This window comes from Phallusia mammillata, chromosome 8, assembly GCF_965637545.1.
Source record: "Phallusia mammillata chromosome 8, kaPhaMamm4.hap1.1, whole genome shotgun sequence".
NCBI lineage: Eukaryota > Metazoa > Chordata > Ascidiacea > Phlebobranchia > Ascidiidae > Phallusia > Phallusia mammillata.
In genome coordinates, this window is record NC_137259.1 from 11,259,457 (window position 1) to 11,265,717 (window position 6,261).

Here is a 6,261-nt window from a genome sequence, read left to right on the forward strand (position 1 = left end):
TGTTTTACTTTTTTTTCAAAAGCAAAAGAAAGAAGACTTTGAAATAAAACAAAGGATTTTCAACGATAGCTAACGCAACTTATCGTGTATATTTAGCTACCATATGAACAACAACAGTTTAAAACAGTGAGTCGCAATATACGCCCTTCATGGCGCACATTTTCTGGGAAAAAATTCCATCAAGCAAAAACATCAAACAATCGCTTCGTCACGCACCAGTGATAATCGGTGTCTGCTGCTGAATCTTCACACCACTTCTCAAGTCAAAACGAAAACAAAAGCCGTCAACGAAATTCTTTGTTTTTTGTTTTTATTTGCGAAGATGCGTGGAGGGGGTGCTCAAAGCTACTTGTATTCACCAACGGCTTTCATGTGTCATCCCGACTGCCGGGGTGGAATTTTTCTCTGGTATTTCACTGGTATAATAAAAACTATCTGTTGTTCATCCAAAACAAAGTTCTCTGCATTAAAATTTGTTTAATTTATGTAAAAAGACAAAGTCAACAACATTTTATTGACATGAAACCAAACTGCGTTAACTGGCAGTAACGTTAGAATATTTTGTCACACTACCGACTTTAATGATAAACATTTTCAGGCACGGACAACAAAAACAACGACAAACTGGTTCTATCATACAACACTTGTTTATTTATACTTTCAAAAGTTAAGTTATTCAGTTTAACTTCTAATGTAAGCGTCGGAGGGGCAGATGTTTTACGGAGCATGGTGAAATTTGTTCTGAAGCCAGGTCATAAATATTGCTTCGTTGTGGGCGTCGTTGTTGCTTGACAGAAAACACGAATCGCCTATGCACTCCCGAACTTCCTTGATGGGTGTTCAAAGATAATGTTTCGTACATTATTTCAACAATGTGATAGCGCAACCGCGAGAGCGTGGCCGACTTACACAAGCAAGCCACAGCCAGTCAAAACACGTTTTAGCCTATCACATGACAAAAAAGATTACGAGGAAATGGCAGCTCTGCAATCCAACCGCTTCTGGCACGGACAAAAGTGGACGCATTGTGCCAAATATGTATTTTGTGACGTCAACATATGGTTGTATCGCCAAGTGACGTCGAATCCACCTGCGGGGGGACATGTTTTGGTGTATTACGTTTCTTCGAGAGCGCCCTCCCAACAATACCGACAGTGTCTTTTCTTGATTGCCCATACATTCCGGGAATCCTTGTCGCGTTGACAAATTACACACTGTGGTGGCGGTGCAGGCAATACATTAAGACTTTTGTCGGTAAACTTCACAACCTTGGGAACATTTCATATTAGAAAACCAGTGACCAAAAACATCCGCCTGCGTCTTCATGCACTTTTCGAATGACAAAGATTTAACACACTGGTATAAAGTTTTATCCTGCTCGATTTGCCAAAACTCGAAAGCGGTTTTGCTGGCGGAAACAGGTACTTAAAACTGAATTGTTTTAAATCCGTGCGCTGAAATATAATACCTCAGACACACTTTCAAGGGGATCAGTGACTGCGGGATTACGTAAAACAATGCTGTACATGGACTGGAAATGTTTGTTTCCTGAAATATTGTTTTGTGATACGGCTCGATCCAAAAATACACCTGTCAAGTCATTTGATCCGGGACCAGCACATCAGGCGATCTTCGAGTGCGTTTTTTTGCTTTTTTGAGGTTGTGAAATAATACCATTCGGATAATAGTAATTTATCACCGATGTGTCCAAAACCATATCTTTATCCCCATAAGTCAGCATGTTGAATTTTAATAGTGGTTTCCGTACTAAAAATGTATACTTATCCATTCAGAATGTTTTCCTATGGACAAGGGACTTAACGAAACTTTTTACACTAAAAACAGTCTAAAAATACAAAACTATAACAAATTCCAGTCTTTTTCGGTCTGGGAAACGTTTCTATCCTAGCGTTTGTTGAATGCAAATTTTCTTTTGTTAATGTCGATCCGACATATGTTGCTGTACAGCACTCACATTTCGTGTGATGACCGAACAATCGGAACGCCATAAACAGCATGCAGCAACGTTGCTAAACCCTGTATTTTATTGTGGAGCCAAGATTTCACCACGACTCTGCCCGGAAGCTTTCCTTGTAACACTAATTGGCCTCATGCATCAGGATAAAATTGCCCACAGGTTTGACGCATACCATCGGACATTCCGCATTCCTAAGGAAACTTTTTAAGGTTTAGCAACACATTGTGGCATGTGTTTCACGTTAATAGTTATGCCACGCCATAAACACAGTCACATGAACGTCTTCTCTGTGTGATGTGAACGAAAACAAATGTACTAGCTTGAAGTGCGGCAGTCGTTTACACCAGGTAACCGAGTGCCGGTGTTAGCTGTGTTTTGAAAATATTTTAATCTCAGCCTTGGCTTGGCTGTGACTGCGGCACCGCCTCTTGTCGGTTATGTTGCGTCAAAGCAGATTACGGGGTCCAACGGTTCAAGGAGTCTGCAACGTGTTTGTGATGTAATCGAAATATTTACGATGTGTCGACGAAGCGGTCCGTCAGTAATCTGGTTATTTATGGCGAACTTGCACTTATCCCGCGTCTTCGGGTGAGACTTGTGAATTCTTACGGGCGATTAACATGCTCACAACAAGTCACATCACGCTTGCTGCGGTCGTCTTGCCACGTAGCTGGTATTCATTCGTGATTTTCCAAAAGGTCATGGTAGCGGTGGGTGTTGCGTATTCATAGGGCCAAACGAGATTTAAAATCTGATTGTTTTACATTTTGAATGTCATTTTTACAGTTGGTTTTGAGTCTAGCGAAGGCGTCGTGTATCTGTGTTGTGGAAACAGATTTTAACTTCAAGGCCTTGAGATGACGTGGCGATAAAATGTTAAAACAAGTGACTGTAATCCACGATAATGCTGCTAAATCCAAATGTTGTGTGACGGAGTGGATGTGTTGCCAAAATGATGGCGATCGCCTAGCATGTCAATCATAGCTAATCGCATCACAACGTTTACAGATAACATCTCTAGCGACATAATGCCCCGAGCAAATTTTGCGCGCCACTTTGCAAATCTCCGAAAATGTTCTTGTGCCCGTGAACGTGTAAGAAAAGCGGCGTTAAAATACTTCCCGCATGGAACGTGAAACCTACGGAATTCCTGAATGATAGCTACTGCTGCTTACATCATTTGTATCGCAGTTCGTGTGGAGTGTGACCTTTCTACGGTGAAATTACATCGGATAAAAGTGAAGACGTGTGCCGAGCGGCAACAGGTGTTGGTGAAAGAAGTCTGCTTGCTTTGTTGTGATGCGCTCGTTTACAGGGGCAGTGGCGCGTAACGGCGGCCCGCGATGGGTGTCCTTCCGTCCAAACCCGGGGCGCGTGGCGTCTGTTTCACTTGTCAATGCCTGACCTGCCGATGGCGAGTTGGTCACAGTCACGGAGCCGTTGGATTTCACGACCCCAACGTTTGACGCTTCAACGAAAGACAACGTTGGCCGTCGCGAGCCTGGTGATTTTGAAGCGCGAAAGGTGTTGCGGATTTGACGGGGCGCCTTTGATCGCTTGCCGATTGGCTCCACTGAGCGTTCAAGCATTAAAAAATAACAACATTGTATCAGACGGGCCGCTGTTGATTAAACCTACATCAAAGTTTCAGTTTCGCGAAAGAGACAATTGCGAGCGTTCCTTGGCTTAAATCGCAAATACCACGGTACGCTGTGCGCCTGTTTCGTATTCTGTCCAATCTAACCCCGATAAAGGTGGGTCAACAAGCAGGCTGGATTTAGACAGACGGTGAATGTTCTGTTTCAAAGGGCCAGTGGCCTTTCACATGACCCCCAACACTCATACAGGTTTGCGGTGTCGGTGAGGATTTGGGGATCGCCAAAAACGCGAGTTCAACAGCTGCGAAGTGCGACTGCTTTGACGCGCTGTGACATTGTTTTCGTAGCGACAAATCCAGTACGGTAGAAATGCACGTGTTAACCATTGTGTCAATCACCCAATGACGTTAGGCGCAGAAAGGCTGGGCCGAAACGGCATTCCGTGTCGAATCTGGTCTTTGTGTAAGAAAATTTCAAGTTCTTTGTTTCGTCACAAGCATAAGTTTGTCGCCGACAGGACCACACTCTGTTACACGGTCCGGGCTGCTTTACAACGAACACAAACAAAGGCCTCGCCCCGGTGCGTATCAGCGCCACGGCAGGTCTCCCTTCGCCACCACACGTGCCCCTCAGCTATGTTATGTACGAAAACGAGAAGACAAAAGAGAAAAGGCAACTGGCGCGAGGGCGTGCGAGCCGGAAGGAAAATCAATAGGAATTGTAGAAAGCAAATAGAGATGTCACCTGAGACTAAAAGCGAAAGGCCAGGTGGCGACATATCGCTATGTGTCGTTTTATAACCGAACATGACTCCCCGCTCGAGGAACTTTCTACGAATAATGCGACAGCAAACCGTGATCAAGTCAAACCCAAGATAAAAATAACAATAAATCAGATGCACGCGTATGGCAATAGTATGAGTATTACGGAACGTGCCGACTGCCAACTCTTTCTGTTGGTGCGAAGAGTTCTCAATAACCGTGGTAGAGGGGAAGGCAACCGACAGGTTTAGTGAGCATGAATTGACCAGTCAGTCGACACGGGGGATTTTGGCGCAAGAACAGCCGTGTAGATACTCCGTGTGATTCATAGCGGGCCAGATATGTCCGATAAAAGTATCTGTAGATCAGTTGTGTAGTTGTACATTTGTCAGTTGACTGTCAATGGCTAATGCGTTTTACAAAATATTAATTTATACAGTTTGATAGTTGAATTGTATACTACGCTTAGCCATTGTGTTTTCTTGAGGATTGTGACAAAACAGAGAATCATAGCACACAAAGTGAAATGGATTTTAGATGCAAAGTTCTGAAAGTTGTTTTCAGAAGGGTGAAGAAGCTGCACGAAAAAAACTCCAAAGACGTCGCGTCAGTCACTCACCTGCATTGAGTCTTCACTCGCTCACTCAGTATAGGAAGTGTCGCGTCTGGGATCGAAGGAGTTATGTGTTACACTCAGCCTTAGCATCTCAAGTCTAAACGAGTTGATAAGGTGGCAGGATTTGTGGCAAAATACGTTAGGGCCAACTCTTGGTTTTTGCATCTTTGCAATTCCACAATTCGAGTCAAGTGGTCCAGGTTTGCCAGTAAACTCGAATGCGGTCAGCAACAGGTGGAATTAGAGAGATGGTATACACACCTGTTTGTGTAGCAAACTCAAAGTGAGTCACAGAAACTCTAATCTCCAATATCTATTCCTGCCCGTTCGGTGCTTGTCTTCTGAACCTGTGTTTAAATATAGCCTACACCCGCAACTTTTGTACACTAGCAAACGGTGTATTGGATGGTGGCAGGATTTTGCATTTAATTCTTTGCGACTATATAACTTTGTGCGTGATTGCTTATCGTTTACAGTTGCGCATAATATTTTCAACAAAATGTTGTTTACGTAAACTGGCATGCAACAAACGTAGGTCTTTTTAACTGTTTCTCAAAATTTCGTCACAAGTTTCATCATTGCGTTGTTAAATTTTGTTTACCATTTAACCAAAACTTTATGTGAAACAATAAATATTTAGGTGAATTATAAATTTGCGAAATTTTCTTACTGTGTTAAAGTTTTATTTACGACCCCTAAGCTGGTGTGTAACTGTAAAGGTTAGGAATATTGCACTAAACAATGTGTGAGTGTTTGCTGTATACAGTCATTGTTTGTCAACAAAGCATTACAAATGAATTATGGAATCGGTCTATTATCAGGCCGCACATGCTTAACAGTGGGTACTTTTGCGCCATTTTTGTTTGGTGGTGAAGGAAGCTGATCAAATCTTAAGCGAGCAAAAAAACGAAAAAAAGTGGCGCGTGCGCAAAACGTTGGTTTTGTCACTGGCATTGCGCTTTTCCTCTATTTCGACGTATCGAGGCAGTCTAGACCAGTAGTCGTTTGCTATATTATTTCCGTGAAAACGACAACAAATGGCTTGTACTGGAATACACTGCGACATGTTATTGTGAGCGTAAAATACAGACAGTGTTGCGTTACATTGCAGGGGGGAGAACAGTAGCCAAGATAATTTAGAAATATTTTTAAGCTTATTGTAAAACAATCGCGCCAAGAAATGGGAAGATAATTAGCCTATGGTGTCTTACTATGAGTCTCTAGTAATACTGGCAATAACGGTGTAATTCTGAAAATGTGTAATTGCACGTCATGCTAATTTAAACGCAGTTTCGGTTGGAAGAGTGA